The sequence below is a fragment of the Mustela erminea genome, chromosome 11 (assembly GCF_009829155.1).
Source record: "Mustela erminea isolate mMusErm1 chromosome 11, mMusErm1.Pri, whole genome shotgun sequence".
Taxonomy (NCBI): domain Eukaryota; kingdom Metazoa; phylum Chordata; class Mammalia; order Carnivora; family Mustelidae; genus Mustela; species Mustela erminea.
This window is the reverse complement of record NC_045624.1, coordinates 85,368,710-85,386,274: the sequence shown is the minus strand read 5'-3', so window position 1 is coordinate 85,386,274 and position 17,565 is coordinate 85,368,710. Positions and strand designations below refer to the sequence as shown.

At 38.0% G+C, this 17,565-nt stretch overlaps 1 protein-coding gene across 5 annotated transcripts in view; it reads left to right on the top strand.

Annotated features, from left to right (window-relative positions):
• The window catches only part of FBXL13 (F-box and leucine rich repeat protein 13), a 247,282-nt gene that overhangs the window by 76,562 nt on the left and 153,155 nt on the right, over nucleotides 1-17,565 (top strand). The gene's annotated exons all lie outside the window — the stretch shown is intronic.

Here is a 17,565-nt window from a genome sequence, read left to right as displayed (position 1 = left end):
ACTTCTGGCCTCTAGAACTGTGACAGAATACATTTCTGATATTTTAAGCTACCCAGTTTGTGCTAATTTGTTACAGCAACCTTAGGAAACTAAGACAGTAACCTTCCAAGGAGTAGTGCTGACTCAGGAATAAAGGCCCAGTCCCCACTAAGCAGCTGTACTCTTGTGTCCCTGCCTGTATGTGAGCACCTGCCAGAGGTACTCCCTTTATTGGCTTTACATCTTCATCAGTTCTACACAGTTTGCTACCCAGAGGGCCTTCCTTCCTGCCCTCCTTCTCTTTTAAGTTGTTCTTAAACAACTCTTACACAGGTCATCTATTCTTCTATCTCTTATACTCTCAGAAGCGTGGCCCTCTTCTTCTAGTGCTGTTCTGTGCTGCTACTTCTCCTTCCTAGGTTGCTTTTACCTTTGGGCATAGGTCCTGTCATAATGCTTTTACTGTCTTAAAATATACAAGTAGGGGTGCCTGATGGTTCAGTTGGTTAAGTGTATAGACAAAAGGTGAAGTTTTTACTTTCTTGATATAGTCCTCTGATACACAAAAGTTTTAAATGTTTTTAAAAGATTTTACTTATTTACTTGCCAGAGAGAGAGAGAGAGAGAGAGAGACAGAGCACAAGCAAGGGGAACTGCAGGCAGAGGGAGAAACAGGCTCCCTGCTGAGTAAGGAGCCCGATGAGGGGCTCGATCCCAGGACCCTGGGATCATGACCTGAGCTGAAGGCAGACGCTTAACTGACTGAGCCACCCAGGTGTCCTGAAAGTTTTAAATTTTGATGAAGTATGATTCATCTTTTCCTTCATTAATTGTGCTTTTGGAGTCATATCTAAGAAAACTTGCAAAACTCAAGGTTATAAAGGTTTACCCCTGTTTTCCTCAAGAGTTTTACAGTTCTTAGCTTTTATATTAGGTTGTTGATCTAGTTTCAGTTAATTTACGTACCCCATAATGGCATGAGGTAAATTCACTGTTTCTGCTTTTGGATATCCAACTGTTCATTGTTTTGTATTTGGATATCCAACTGTCCAGCATCATTTGTTGAAAAGACTGTCCTTCGACATGGATGGAACTAGAGGGTATTATGCTTAGTGAAATAAGTCAAAGACAACTATTATAACTATTGTAACCCTGATATGAGGAAGTGGAGATGCAACATGGGGGGTGTGGGGGATGGGAAAAGAATAAATGAAACAAGATGGGCTTGGGAGGGAGACAAACCATAAGTGACTCTTAATGTCACAAAACAAACTGAGGGTCGCTGGGGGAGGGGGATAGGGAGAGGGTGGTGGGGTTATGGACATTGGCGAGGGTATGTGCTATGGTGAGTGCTGTGAAGTCTGTAAACCTGGCGATTCACAGACCTGTACCCCCGGGGCTAGAAATACATTACATGTTTATTAAAAAGTTAAAAAATTTTTTGAAACAGCTTCAGGAGAATAGGTGTTATTTCTTCCTTGAAAGTTTGGTAGAATTCCCCAGGGCATCCGTCAGGTCCTGGGCTCTTTTTTTGGGAGGTTTTTGATCACTGCTTCAATCTCGTTACTAGATATCAGTCTATTCAGGTTGTCTATTTCTTCCTGGTTCAATTTTGGGAGATTATAGTTTTCCAGGAATGCATCCATTTCATCTAGGTTGCTAAGCTTATTGGCATATAACTATTGATAATAACTTCTGATGATTGTTTCTACTTCCTTGGTGTTAGTTGTGATCTCTCCCTTTTCATTCATAATTTTATTAATTTGGGCTTTCTCCCTTTTCTTTTGGATTAGTGTGGCCAATGGTTTATCAATCTTATTGATTCTTTCAAAAAACCAGCTTCTAGTTTCATTGATACGTTCTACTGTATCTCTGGTTTCTACCTCATTGATCTCCGCTCTAATCTTGATTATTTCCCTGCTAAGATTCTCAACAAGATCCTAGCAAACAGGATCCAACAGCACATTAAAAAGATTATCCACCATGACCAGGTGGGATTCATCCCTGGGCTACAAGGATGGTTCAACATTTGCAAATCAATCAATGTGATAGAACAAATTAATATGAGAAGAGAGAAGAACCACATGGTCCTTTCAATTGATACAGAAAAAGCATTTGACAAAATCCAGCATCCGTTCCTGATTAAAACGCTTCAAAGTATAGGGATAGAGGGAACATTCCTGAACTTCATAAAATCTACCTATGAAAGACCCACAGCAAATATCATCCTCAATGGGAAAAAGCTTACAGCCTTCCTGCTGAGATCAGGAACAAGACAAGGATGCCCACTTTCACCACTCTTGTTCAACATAGTATTAGAAGTCCTAGCAATAGCAATCAGACAACAAAGAGAAATAAAAGGTATCCAAATTGGCAGTGAAGAAGTCAAACTCTCTCTCTTCGCAGATGACATGATTCTTTATATGGAAAACCCAAAAGACTCTAACCCCAAACTACTAGAACTCATACAGCAATTCAGCAACGTGGCAGGATACAAAGTCAATGTACAGAAATCAGTGGCTTTCTTGTACACTAACAATGAAAATACAGAAAGGGAAATTAGAGAATCAATTCCATTTACTATAGCACCAAGAACCGTAAGATACCTGAGAATAAACCTAACCAAAGAGGTAAAGGCTCTGTACTCAAGGAACTACAGAACACTCATGAAAGAAATTGAAGAAGACACAAAAAGATGGAAGACCATTCCATGCTCTTGGATCGGAAGAATAAACATTGTTAAAATGTCTATACTGCCTAGAGCAATCTATACTTTTAATGCCATTCCGATCAAAATTCCACCAGTATTCTTCAAAGAGCTAGAGCAAATAATCCAAAAATTTGTATGGAATCAGAAGAGACCCCAAATTGCTAAGGAAATGTTGAAAAACAAAAATAAAACTGGGGGCATCACATTACCTGATTTCAAGCTTTATTACAAAGCTGTGATCACCAAGACAGAATGGTACTGGCATAAAAACAGACACATAGACCAGTGGAACAGAGTAGAGAGCCCAGATATGGGCCCTCAACTCTATGGTCAATTAATCTTCGACAAAACAGAAAAAAATATACAGTGGGAAAAAGACAGTCTCTTCAATAAATGGTGCTGGGAAAACTGGACAGCTATATGTAGAAGAATGAAACTCGACCATTCCCATACACTGTACACAAAGATAAACTCAAAATGGATAAAAGACCTCAACGTGAGACAGGAATCCATCAGAATCCTAGAGGAGAACATAGGCAGTAATCTCTCTGATATCAGCCACAGCAACTTCTTTTAAGATATGTCTCCAAAGGCAAAGGAAACAAAAGTGAAAATAAACTTTTGGGACTTCATCAAAATCAAAAGCTTCTGCACAGCAAAGGAAACAGTCAAGAAAACAAAGAGGCAACCCACAGAATGGGAGAAGATATTTGAAAATGACAGTACAGACAAAAGGTTGATATCCAGGGTCTATAATGAACTCCTCAAACTCAACACACACAAAACAGACAACCATATCAAAAAATGGACAGAAGATATGAACAGACACTTCTCCAATGAAGACATACAAATGGCTATCAGACACATGATAAAATGTTCATCATCACTAGCCATCAGGGAGATTCAAATTAAAACCACATTGAGATATCACCTTACACCAGTTAGAATGGCCAAAATTAACAAGACAGGAAACAACATGTGTTGGAGGGGATGTGGAGAAAGAGGAACCCTCTTACACTGTTGGTGGGAATGCAAGTTGGTGCAGCCTCTTTGGAGAACAGTGTGGAGATTCCTCAAGAAATTAAAAATAGAACTTCCCTATGACCCTGCAATTGCACTCCTGGGTATTTACCCCAAAGATACAGATGTCATGATAAGAAGGGCCATCTGTACCCCAATGTTTATAGCAGCAATGGCCACGGTCGCCAAACTGTGGAAAGAACCAAGATGCCCTTCAACAGACGAATGGATAAGGAAGATGTGGTCCATATACAGTATGGAGTATTATGCCTCCATCAGAAAGGATGAATACCCAACTTTTGTAGCAACATGGACGGGACTGGAAGAGATTATGCTGAGTGAAATAAGTCAAGCAGAGAGAGTCAATTATCATATGGTTTCACTTTTTTGTGGAGCATAACAAATAGCATGGAGGACATGGGGAGTTAGAGAGGAGAAGGGAGTTGGGTGACATTGGAAGGGGAGATGAACCATGAGAGACTATGGACTCTGAAAAACAATCTGAAGGGATTGAAGTGGCGGGGGGGTGGGAGGTTGGGGTACCAGGTGGTGGGTATTATAGAGGGCATGGATCGCATGGAGCACTGGGTGTGGTGAAAAAATAATGAATACTGTTATGCTGAAAATAAATAAAAAATAAATAAATAAAAAGTTAAAAAATTAAAAAAAAAAAAAGAAAGAAAAGACTGTCTTTGCCCCAGTGAATGGCCTTAGCATCTTTGTCAAAAGTCAATTGACTATAGCTATATAGGTTTATTTCTAGACCCTCAATTGAACTACATTTGTCTTTGTGTCTAGCCTTTTTCCAACACCATGCTATTTTTGGTTACTAAAGCTTTGTAGTAAGTTTTAAATTTTGTAATCTGGGTCTTCCAACTTTATTCTTTTTGAAAACTGTTGAGCTATTTGGGATCCCTTGCAATTCCATATGCATTTGAAAATTGGCTTTTCTACTTCTGAAAAAAGAACTACTGGAATTTTCATAAGGTTGCATTGAATCTATAGCTCACTTTAGGTAGTACTGACATCTTAATATTTTTTCTTATTAGCATTACATTATCCTTGAATATTTGGTACAATACTCTTGTAAAAACTCTCTGGGCCTACATGTTTGGTAGTTATTTGTTCATGGGCAGACCTCAAATTCTGACTTGGTTCCATTTATTGTTATTTGTATTTTGTTTTCCAGTTTATGAATATGGGATGTCTTTCCATTTATTTAGGTCTTCTTTAATTTCTTTTAGTAATGCTTTATAGTTTTCAGTGTACCAGTCTTTTATCTCCTTAGTTAAACTCATTCCTGGGTGTTTTATTCAAAAGTGAGGTTATTGGGGCACCTGGGTGGCTCAGTGGGTTAAAGCCTCTGCTTTCGGCTCAGGTCATGATCCCAGGGTCCTGGGATCAAGCCCCGCATCTGGCTCTCCCTCTCTGCCTACTTGTGATCTCTGTCTGTCAAATAAATAAATAAAATATTAAAAAAAAAAGTGAGGTTATTAAAATAAAATATCTTAGGCATGCAAAGAAATAAAATATAATGAACACTTGTGTAATCACCACACAGCTTAAAAAATAAAGTTTAACAAATACTATTAAAGCCGCTCTGCATTGTCTTCTCTGGCTCAGAAGTAGCTGCTCTCCTAAATTCAGGTTTTCTGATTTCCTTACATAGTGCGGTAGGCAGAATAGCAGCCCCGCAAAGATATCCATGTCCTAATCCTCAGAACCTGTGAGCATATTTCCTTAAATGGCAAAAGAGTCTTTGTGGATGTGGTTAAGTTAAAGACTTGAGATGGTGAAGTTTATCCTTGAATATCTGGGTGGGTTCAGTATAATCACATAGGTCCTTGTAAGTGAAAGAGGAAGGCAGGACCTTTTGTAAATATATCTCTCCAAGGGCTAGATAAGCCTCAGAGTCTCCAACTTTCATGACCTAGAGATGTCTTCAAGGGCCTGCCTGGGACTCGTATCTCCTCTATATGTAAATTACTGGGGATCCTCCTGGCACCTTGGGAGCTTGACTTAGAGGACTAGGCCAAACTATAACCATTGGACTTTCTTGTAGAAATGAGAGAAGTGTTATTACCTTTTGGAACAGTGAAATTAACTAGACAAGTGGACAAATGGTTATAGATCTAATACACATAGTATGTGGAAAGAAAAATGTAGAGGAAGTGAAAGCAAAACATTATCTTTATAGCATATAGATTTCTATGCCTCCAGAGGCTAGAGCTTTCTATAAAAGCACTGAGAAAGCGAGGGAAGATTTATTTCCTCACATTGATTTATCAACAATTGAGATCTTTGATATAATTTTTCATTGTGACTATGGATCTGTCAGTTTTTCTTTGTATCTTTGTGCCTATGTTATTGGACGCTTACACATCACTAGAGATTCATAACAATTCTAAATTGTTATGAATCTCTAGTTAACTGTTTTCTTTATTTATAATGTAGTGACCCTCTTTATCAGGTAAGCTTTAAAAGTCCTCCTGAAATAGATCCAACTAGAGGATATAAAAATTATAAATATCTATGCATGCTACATGGAAGAACCCAAATACATAAAGTAAATATTAACAGACATTAATGAGGAAATTGATTGTAACACAATAGCTGTAGGGGACTCTAACATCCCACTTACATCAATGGATAGGTCATCCAGAGATAAAATCAATAAGAAACAGTGTCTTTGAATGACACATTAGACTAGATGGACTTAAAAGATACATGCAAAATAGTCCATCAAAAACAACAGAATAGGGGCGCCTGGGTGGCTCAGTCGGTTAAGCGTCTGCCTTCGGCTCGGGTAGTGATCCCAGGGTCCTGGGATCGAGTCCCACACATTTGCCTCCCTGCTCAGCGGGGAGCCTGCTTCTCCTTCTCCCTCTGCCATTCCCCCCACTTGTGCTTTCTGGCTCTCTGTGTGTCAAATAAGTGAATAAAATCTTTAAAAAAAAAAACAAAAAAAACAAAAAAAAAACAACAACAGAATACACATTGTTTTCAAGGGCACATAGAACACTCACCAGGATAGATCACATGCTAGGCCACAAAATAAATCTCAATAAATTTTGTCAATAAATGACAAGATTGAAATCATGTCATGCATCTTTTCTAACAAAGCAGTATGAAACTAGAAATCATTTACTAGAAAAAAAATTGGAAAATATATAAACACAGAGATGGTAAACCACATGCTACTAAACAATCAATGGTTCATGAAAGAAATCAAAGAGGAAATAAAAAATACATGGAAACAAATGAAAATGAAAACACAGTGGCCCAAAATCTTTGGGATGTGGCAAAGCAGTTCTATGAGGGAAATTTATACGTATATACAAGAAAAATCTCAAGTAAACAATCCAACCCTATACCTAAAGGAACTAGAAAAAGAAGAACAAACAAAGCTCAAAGTTAGTGGAAGTAAAGAACTAATAAATGTCAGATCACAAATAAATAAAATAGAGACTAAAAAAATTAGCAAAGATGACTGAAACCGAGAGCTCATCCTTTGAAAAGATAACAAAACTGAAGAACTGTTTTTGCCAGACACATCAAAGAAAAAAGAAAGGACTGAAATAAATAAAATCAGAAATGAAAGTGGAAAACTAAATAGCTGGCACCATAGAAATACAAAAGTTTAAGAGACTACTACAAAAAATTGTATTCCAGGGGTGCCTGGGTGGCTCAGTGGGTTAAAGCCTCTGCCTTCAGCTCAGGTCATGGTCCCAGGGTACTGGGATCGAGCCCCACAACGGGCTGTCTGCTCCGTGGGGAGCCTGCTTCCTCCTCTCTCTGCCTACTTGTGATCTGTCAAATAAATAGATAAAAATCTTTATTAAAAAAATTGTATCCCAATAAATTAGACAACCTAGAAAAAATGGATAAATTTATAGAAATATATAATCTTCCAAAACTGAATCAGGAAAAAATAGAAAACCTGAACAGACCAATTACTGGTAACAAAATTGAATCAGTAATTAAAAAACTCCCAAAAAACAAAAGTCCAGGACCAGATGGCTTCACAAGTGAATTCTACCAAACATTTAAAGAAGAGTTAATATCTATTATCAAACTATTCCAAAAATAGAAGGGGAAGGAAAGCTTCTAAATACATTCCACAAGGAATAATAATAATAATACCACATTACACTGGTACCGAAGCCAGAGGGGGAAAACAACAACAACAGAAGAAAACTATAGGCCAATATCCCTGATGAATATAGATCCCCCAAAACTTAGTAATATATTAGCAAACCAAATTCAACAATACATTAAAAGGCTATTCAACATGATCAAATAGGATTTATTCTGGGGATGCAAGGATGGTTTAACATTTGCAGATCAGTTAATGTGTACACTACATCAGCAAAAACTAAGGATAAAAATCCCATGATCATCTTAATGGATGCAGAAAAAGCAAGTGACAAAATTCAACATGCATTCATGATAAAAACTCAACCAAGTGTGTTTAGAGGGAACATACCTCAGCATAACAAAGGCCATATAACAAACTCAGAACAACATCATACTCAGTGGTGAAAAACTAAGAGCTTTCCCTCTACAATTAGGAATAAGACAAGGATGTCCACTATCACCACTTTTATACAACATAGTGCTGGAAATCTTAGTTGTAGCAATCAGATAAGAAAGAGAAATAAAAGGCATCCAAATTAGTATGGAAAAATTTCAACTATCACTATTTGCAGATGACATAATACTATACATGAAAAACCTTGAAAAATCCACCAAAAAACTACTAGCAGTAATAAATGAATAAGTTGCAGGATATAAAATTAATATACAGAAATCTGTTACAATTTATTTATTTATTTATTTATTTATTTATTTATTTATTTATTTATTTTGAGAGATAGGGAGAGTGTGTGTGTGCAAGCAGAGGGGAGAAGGAGAGAATCTCAAGCACACTCCATGCTGAGCCTGGACCCTGTTGCAGAGCTTGATCCCACAACCCCAAGATCATGACCGGAATTGAAACCAAGAATTGAAAGCTCAACTGGCTGGGTCCCCCAGGTGCCCCAGAAATCTGTTGCATTTTTATATACAGATAACAAAGTAGCACAAAGAAAAATTAAGTGAACAACTGCATTTACAATTGCACCAAAAAGACTCTGATGCCTAGGAATAAACTTAACCTACGAGGTGAAAGATCTGTATTCCAAAAACTCTAAAACACTGATGAAAGAAATTAAAAATGACACAAACAAATGGAAAGACATACTGTGCTCATGGATTGGAAGAATTAATATCGTTAAAGAGTCCACACCACAGCTTCAGTGCAATCTCTATCAAAATAGCAATAGTATTTTTCACAAAACTAAAACAAATAATCCTAAAATTTGTATGGACTACCAAAAACCCCAAAGAGCCAAGGCAATCTTGAGAAAGAAGAACAAAGCTGGAAGTATTACAATCCCAGATTTCAAGATATATTACAAAACTATAATAATCAGGGGCGCCTGGGTGGCTCAGTGGGTTAAAGCCTCTGCCTTCGGCTCAGGTCATGATCTGGGGTTCTGGGATTGAGCCCAACATCGGCTCTCTGCTCAGCGGGGAGCCTGCTTCCCGCCCCACTGCCTGCCTCTCTGCCTACTTGTGATCCTTGTCCAAATAAATAAATAAATAAATAAATAAATAAATCTTAAAAAAAAAAAAAACCCTACAATAATCAAAAGAGTGTGGTAATGGCACTAAAACAAACATATAGATAATTAGAACATAATAGGCCAGAAATAAAGCCATACTTATATGGTCAATCTACAACAAAGGAAGCAAGAATATACAGTAGGGAGAAAAGAGTCTCTTCAGTAAGTGGTGCTGGGAAGACTGGGCAGCTGCATGCAACAGAATGAAACTGGATTACTTTCTTACACCAAACACAAAAATAAATTCAAAATGGATTAAAGACCTAGATATGAGACCTGAAATCATAAAATTCCTAGAAGAAAACAAAGGCAGTCGTCTCTTGGACATCAGTCTAAGCAACATACTTATGGATATGTCTCCTCGCAAAGGAAACAGAAGCAAAAATAAACCACTGGGACTACTCTAAAATAAAAATCTTTTGTACCACAAAGGAAACCTTCAATAAAATGACAAGGCAATTTACTGAATGGGAGAAGATATTTGCAAATAATATATCCAATAAGGGGTTACTATCCAAGATATATAAAGAACTTATACAACTCAACACCAAAAAACCAAGTAATCCAATTTAAAAATGGGCAAAGGATCTGAACAGACATTTTTTCAAAGAACACATACAGATGGCCAACATGAGATGCTCAACGTCACTAATCACCAGGGAAATACAAACCAAAACCACAATGAGGTATCACCTCATACCAGTCAGAATGGGTAAAACAAAAAGGCAGGAAATAACAACTATTGGTAAGGATGTGGCGAAAAAGGAACCCACTGTGGGCAGGAATGCAATTTGCTGCAGTCATTGTGGAAGACAGTTATCAAGGTTCCTCAAAAAATTAAAAATAGAAATATCAAATGATCCAGTAATTTTACTACTTGGTATTTACCAGCAAAAACACTAATTCAATGAGATGCCTGGGTGGCTCAGTTGGGTAAGCATCTGCCTTTGGCTGAAGTCATGATCCCACAGCCTTGGGATTGAGTCCTGCCGCAGGCTCTTTGCTCAGTGGGGAGCCTTTCTCCCTCTGCCAGCCACTCACCCTGCTTGTGCTCTCTCCTTCTCTCTCTCTCTGAGAAATAAATAAATAAAACCTTTAAAAAAAATTAAATAAAAAAAACCCCACTAATTCAAAAAGGTAAATGAATTCCTATGTTTCTTGCAGCATTATTTACAATAGCCCAGATGGAAGCAACCTAAGTGACCATCGATAGTTGAAAGGATAAAGAAGATGCGATATATATAAACAATGAAATATTACTCAGCCATTAAAAAAAATATTTTGCCATGTGGGACAACATGGATTGACCTAGAAGGTATTATGCTAAGTGAAAGAATCCAGAGAAAACAAATACTATATAACTTCACCTAAATGTAGAATCTAAGCAACAAAACAAACAAAAAAAGCAGAAATTACTCATTAATACAAAAAAATGATGGTTGATGGAGGGGAGGGCATGGGGGCATGGGCAAAATGGGTGAAGGTACTGGCTTCCAGTTATAGAATGAATAAGTCAAGGGAGTAAAATGCACAGCATAGGGAACTCAGTCCAGGATATTGTAATAGTGTGTGTGTGATGACAGACAGTAGCTACAGCTGTGAGCACAGCATCATGTATAGAGCTGAAAAATCGCTGTATTGTCCACCTGAGACTAATGGAACATTGTGTGTCAACTATATATTTCAATTCAAAAATAAATTAATTTAAAAAATAGCCTGAATTCCTCCTCCTTAACATCAGCCTATGTGTCATAGTGAGGGGTTCTTACAGTCTTTCATCCTTAATTTTCTCTTCATTACAACGGGAGTATTTACCTAAAGTGAAAAAAATCCAGCTAAAATACGGTACTGAACAAGATGAACACAAATGAAAGGAAAGTTGATAGGTTCTAATAATAACAGAGGGAAAAACAATAAAGCAAAAACATTTGGGGTAATCTTTGTTTTCTAAGCAGTGAATTTTGTTAAACTTATTGTTACTAGATATACTGGGATAAATACTTCTCTTATAATTCCACACTATTTATCCTGTTTTTATATGCTTTCTTTTCTCCTTTCCTAACTTTATCTATTGAATTTAAAAATCTGCTTTATTCCCGTATTTATGCTTTAGAGAATATGCATTCTATTTCTACTATTTCTGTGGTTTCTCTTTAATATTTTTAACATGTGAAGTTACTTGAATAAAGCGAATTATTACCTATGCTTTCTTCCTCATAATTACTACAACTTAGAACACTTGAAGTCATTATTCTCTAGTCAGAATATTAGTACTATCTAGTGTTTTTATTCCACCTCGTTTTTTGTACACCACATTAGTCATGTTTTTTAAGGTTAATGGCTTTACCCCTGTATACTTAATTAGTTTCTTTGTCCATCATTCTATTGCCATCTCACTCTTCTCTTCTGATTCCAATGTCCTGTAGAAGTTCTTTTGTGAAGGGTCTATTCCAGATAAACTCTCTCAATCTTAGTCTCAAAATGCCTTTACTTAATGCTCGTCCTTCAGTTGCAATTTACTTCATGAAATGTCGGAGACTGGTAAGTACTTTCTGCTGATGTCTGCTTTCTCACCGTCTCTATCTCTGGATGAATTTAATGTGGTCCCTTGCTTTTGGCCTTTTGCCACTTTACTACAATGCCATATGACCTTTTGAGTTTCCTTTTTGGGATTTCTTTTGCTTCTTGAATAGGAGAACTGTTTCTTATTAGTTCTAGAACATGCTCATCTGTTGTATTTTTAAATTTGCCTATATTCCATTCTCAGCTCTTTCCTTCTAAAAATTCTATGAAGATGTATATAAAATGTTGGATGCTTTCATGCTATGTAATGTGCCTCTTAATCCCCTTTATATTTTTCATCTCTTTATCTTTCTGTGCCTTATTCTCTGTAATGTCTTCTGATACATAATCCAGGTTGCCAGTTCTCTTGTCAGCTGTGTTTCATCTGCTATGTAACTCATCTACTGAGTTTTTAATTTCAGTCATTCTATTTTTAATTCCCATGAATTTTACTTGGTTCCTTTATCAATCTGCCCAGTCCTATTTTGACAACAGCTTTTTCAAAAACCTATTTTTCTTTTTAAGTCTTATATCATCTTAATGTTTTCATAATCACAATCTGACAATTTGATTTAAGAAGATATTTATTGTTTGTCTGTTTGACTCCTGGATTTTTTTCCCCTCATATGTTTTGTAATTTTTATTGAAAACGCATTTTTTGGAAGTGGAATTAATATATAAGAATCCTATAAGATGTGGTTTGAAGATGTGCCTCTTTAGAGAGGTGGTTATTTATTTCTGCCAAATGTCTGAGTTACCACTGAGTTGGAAGCTCTTCGCATGTTAATGTATTAAATCCAATTACAAAGGTAATAAATTCACAATGGACCCCACAAATAATTTAAATTCAAATTCCAGTCCACATGATACCTGGTCTTTGGTTATAAATTTTGGGGATTTTTTTTTGTTTTAAATCCCAGGCTAGATACCCTAGTTTTTTTCTTCACCAATAGGTAGTAGTAGTAGTTGCTTTAATCTTCTCTATTTAATAATCCTGGATTTCTCTCTATTTCCCTCTTTCTCTGACTCAGTTAGGACTTCCAGCTTTGCACAAGACTGGTAACTTTTTCTGTCCCTGTGTGGCCAGTGAAATCTGAAATCTCTTTGTCATGAAATCTATTTGTCATGAAAAGCAGCAACCATCCCCACTGCTTCCTTAGCCAGAACAACTATGGTATGAACACCTTATTATGAGTCTGGGTTTACCAAGATTGTGGGCCTGGATATTTTCCTTACTTTCTTAAAAACTCAGGTATGTTAAAAACAAAAACAAAAACAAAACCAGTTTGTTTTAGAGAGTAGAAAAGTAGTTGTCAAGGGCTGTGGGGTAGGGAAATAGGGGGAGGTTGGAAAAAAGGGTACAAACTTTTGAGGAAGGGTAGTTGGAAGAAAGGCAGGCAGGGACAAGGCCCCTGCCCTGAAAGGTAACCGCTAAAAGGATTTTACACCACCCTGGGAAGAGCTCTCCACCCTTCCCCACTGACAGAAACCTGACTGGATGACAGGTGCAGGCGGGTTAATCAGATTGGAACAGTGAACCAACAAACCCATAGAAACCCCTAGACTAGAACCTCAGGTGGCAACCCTCTTGGGTCCGTCCTCTCCTTCTTTGGGAGCTCTATCATTCAATATACTTTACTATCGCTCAATAAAAACTTGCTTTGCCGCCCACCACAGTCTGCTCTACCTCTTCTTTCTCCGAAGCAGCCTGACCAAGGACCTGGGGCATCATAGGAAAAGAAATCCTGTAACACTTTCAGCTATAAGATGTATAAGGTCTGAGGATCTGATATAAACATAGTGATTATAGTTGATACCAATGTGTTCTATACCTGAAATTGGCTAAGAGAGTGGAACTCAAATGTTCTCACCAAAAATAATAAAGATAAATATGTGAGGTGATGGATATGTAAATTAACACATTAATTAACCTTAATTAAGGTGGATCCTTTCACTATGTAAATGTATAACAAATCACAATGTACACTTAAAATATCCTGGATTTTGGGGTGCTTGGGTGGCTCAGTTGGTTAACTGTCTGCCTTTGGCTCAGGTCATGATCCCAGGGTTCTGGGATCAAGCCCCACATCAGGCTCCCTGCTCAGTGGGGGAGTCTGCTTCTCTCTCCCCGGCTCTTGTGCACTCTGCTTCTCTCTCAAATAAATAAATAAAATCCTTAAAAAATATCTTGAATTTTATATGTCAATTAAACCCAATAAAGCTGAAATTTAAAAAAATTTTTAAGGGTGCCTGGGTGGCTCAGTCAGTTAAGTGTCTGCCTTCAGCTCAGGTCATGATCCTGATGTCCTGGGATCGAGTCCCATGTTAGCCTCTCTGCTCATCGGTAAGTCTGCTTCTCCCTTTGCCTGTCACTTCCCCAGCTTTTGTGCATGTCTCACTCTCTCTGTAAGAAGAATAAATAAAATCTTTAAGAATAAAATAAATAAATAATTTCTTAAAGAAAAATATATTTTTGGGTAAATACCTCGTAGTGCAGTTGCTGGGTCATAGGGCAGCTCTATTTTCAACTTTTTGAGGAACCTCCATGCTCTTTTCAGAGGGGCTGCACCTGCTTGCATTCCCACCAGCAGTGTAGGAGGGTTCCCCTTTCTCCACATCCGTGGCAACTCCTATTATTTCCTTACTGGTTAATTTTAGCCATTCTGACTGGTGGAAGGTGGTACCTCATTGTGGTTTTGATTTGTATTTCCCTGATGCCAAGAGATACTGAGCATTTTTTCATGTGTCTGTTGGCCATTTGTATGTTTTTGTAAATGTCTGTTCATGTCCTCTGCCCATTTCTTGATTACATTATTTGTTCTTTGGGTGTTGAGTTTGATAAGTTCTTTATAGATTTTTGGATACTAGCCCTTTATCTGTAAGTCATTTGCAAATATCTTCTCCCATTCTGTAGGTTGTCTTTTTCCTTTTTAAAAAGATTTTATTTAATTTATTTGTCAGAGAGACAAAGAGAGAGAGAGCACAAGAAGGGGGAATAGCAGGCAGAGGGAGAAACAGGCTCCCCACTGAGCAAGAAGCCCAATGTGAGACTCCATCCCAGGACCCTGGAATCATGACCTGAGCCAAAGGCAGATGCTTGGACGTCTGACTGAGCCACCCAAGCATCCCGGTTGTCTTCTGGTTTTGTCGACTGTTGCCTTTGCTGTGCAAAATCTTTTTGTTTTAATGAAGTACCAATAGTTCATTTTTGCCTATGTTCCCCTTGCCTTTGACAATGTGTCTAGCAAGAAGTTGCTACAGCCCAGGCCACAGAGGTTTCTGTCTGTGTTCTCCTCTAGGATTTTGATGGATTCCTGTCTCACAGTGAGGTCTGTCATCTATTTTGAGTCTATTTTTGTGTGTGGTGTAAGAAAATATTCTAGTGTCATTCTTCTGCATGTGGCTGTCTAATTTTCCCAACACCATTTGTTGAAGAGACTGTCTTTTTTTCCATTGGACATTCTTTCCTGCTTTGTCAACGATTAGTTGACCATAGAGTTGTGGGTCCATTTCTGGGCTCTCTAATCTGTTCCAGTGATGTGTGTGTCTGTTTTTGTGCCAGGTTGATTACAGCTTTGTAATAGAACTTGAAGTCCGGAATTGTGATGTCACCAGCTTTGGTTTTCTTTTTCAGCATTCCTCTGGCTATTCTGGGTCTTTTCTGGTTCCATACAAATTTTAGGATTATTTGTTCTATTTTCTGTGAAAAAAGTTGATGGTGTTTTGATAGGGATTGCACTGAATATGTAGATTGCTCTGGTAGCATAGACATTTTTACAATATTTGGTCTTCCAATCCACGAGCATGGAACATTTTTTCCACTTCTTTGTGTCTTCCTCAATTTCTTTCATGAGAGTTCTATAGTTTTCTGAGTTCAGATCCTTTGCCTCCTTGGTCAGATTTATTCCTAGGTATCTTGTGTTTTTTGGTGCCATTATAAATGGGATCGACTCCTTAGTTTCTCTTTCTTCTGTCTCATTGTTAGCATATAGACCCAGCAATTGCACTACTAGTATTTACCCCAGATACAAATGTGGTGATCCAAAGGGGCACGTATATCCCAATGTTTATAGCAGTAATGTCTACAATAGCCAACATATGGAAAGAGCCCAGCGGCCCACTGACAGATGAATGGATAAAGAAGATGTGGTACAGGGCACCTTGGTGGCTCACTTGGTTAAGCCACTGCTCAGGTCATGATCTGGGAGTCCTGGGATCAAGTCCCATATAGGGCTTCCCCTGCTCTACAGGGAGCCTACTTCTCCCTTTCCCTCTGCCTCTCCCTCTGCTGGTGCTCTCTCTCTTTCTCTCTCTCTGTGTCAAATAAATCAACAAAATCTTTAAAAAAAGAAGATGTGGTGCACACACACACACACACACAAAAATAATAATATTCAGCCATCAGAAATGATGAATACTTACCATTTACATCAATGTGGATGGAACTAGAGGGCATTACACTAAGTGAAATAAGTCAGTCAGAGAAAGACAATTATATGATCTCACTCTTATGTGGAATTTAAGAAACAAAACAGAGGTTCATAGGGGAAGGGAGGAAAAATAAAACAAGATGAAATCAGAGAGGGAGACAAACCATAAGAGACTCTCAACCAAAGGAAACAAACTGAGGGTTGCTGGAAGGGATGGAGGTGGGGGGATGGAGTAACTGGGTGGTGGACATTAAGGAGGGCACCTGAGTAGTGCCTGGGTGGCTCAGTTGGTTAAGCATCTGTCTTCAGCTCAGGTCATGATCCCAGGACCCTGGGGCTAAGCTCTGAGTTGGGCTCCCTGCTCAGTGGGGGTTCTGCTTCTCCCTCTCCCTCTGCGCCTCCCTGACTCTCATGCTGTCTCTCTCTAGCTGGCTTGCTCTCTCTTTCAAATAAATAAAATCTTTAAAAAAAAAAAAAAAAAAAAAGGAGGGCACACGATGTAATGTGTAGTGGGAATTACATAAGACTAATGAATCACTAACTCTACCTCTGAAACTAATAATATATTATATGTAAGCTAATTGAATTTAAATTAAAAAATAAATATTTTTAGAAAGCTTTGTTTTAGCATTTACTCATGTTTTGTATCAAGAGGATTTGCAGGTTGCCTAGGCTATCATTTTTCCAGAAACAGAAGCCAAGATGGGTTCATTGATATTTCCTAGGAATCCGTTAACTTTAAAACAAGAATCTAGTTGGGACACCTGGGTGGCTCAGTGCACTAACTCTCTGCCTTTGGTTCAGGTCATGATCTCAGGGTCCTGGGATCAAGCCCCGCATCAGGCTCTCTGCTCAGCAGGGAGCCTGCTTCTCCCTCTCTCTGCCTGCCTGTCTGCCTACTTGTGATCTCTCTCTGTCAAATAAATAAATAAATAAAATCATTAAAAAAAAAAGAATCTAGTTAAATTCAGCAAGCAATCATTGAATGCCTTCTATGTAGCAGCTACTATTTAGGGAAGTCACTCATTTGCTACAGAAACCACTTTCAGTCTGAAAATAAATCTGCCTATCTTCTGCCCCATCCTTCTGTGATTATCAGTTGCAAAGATCACATTATAACAAAGGCATCATTAGATAAATTCTAGTAGTCTAGATAAAGTTCCAGCACTTAAATCCCAGCCAGGACAATATGGATTAC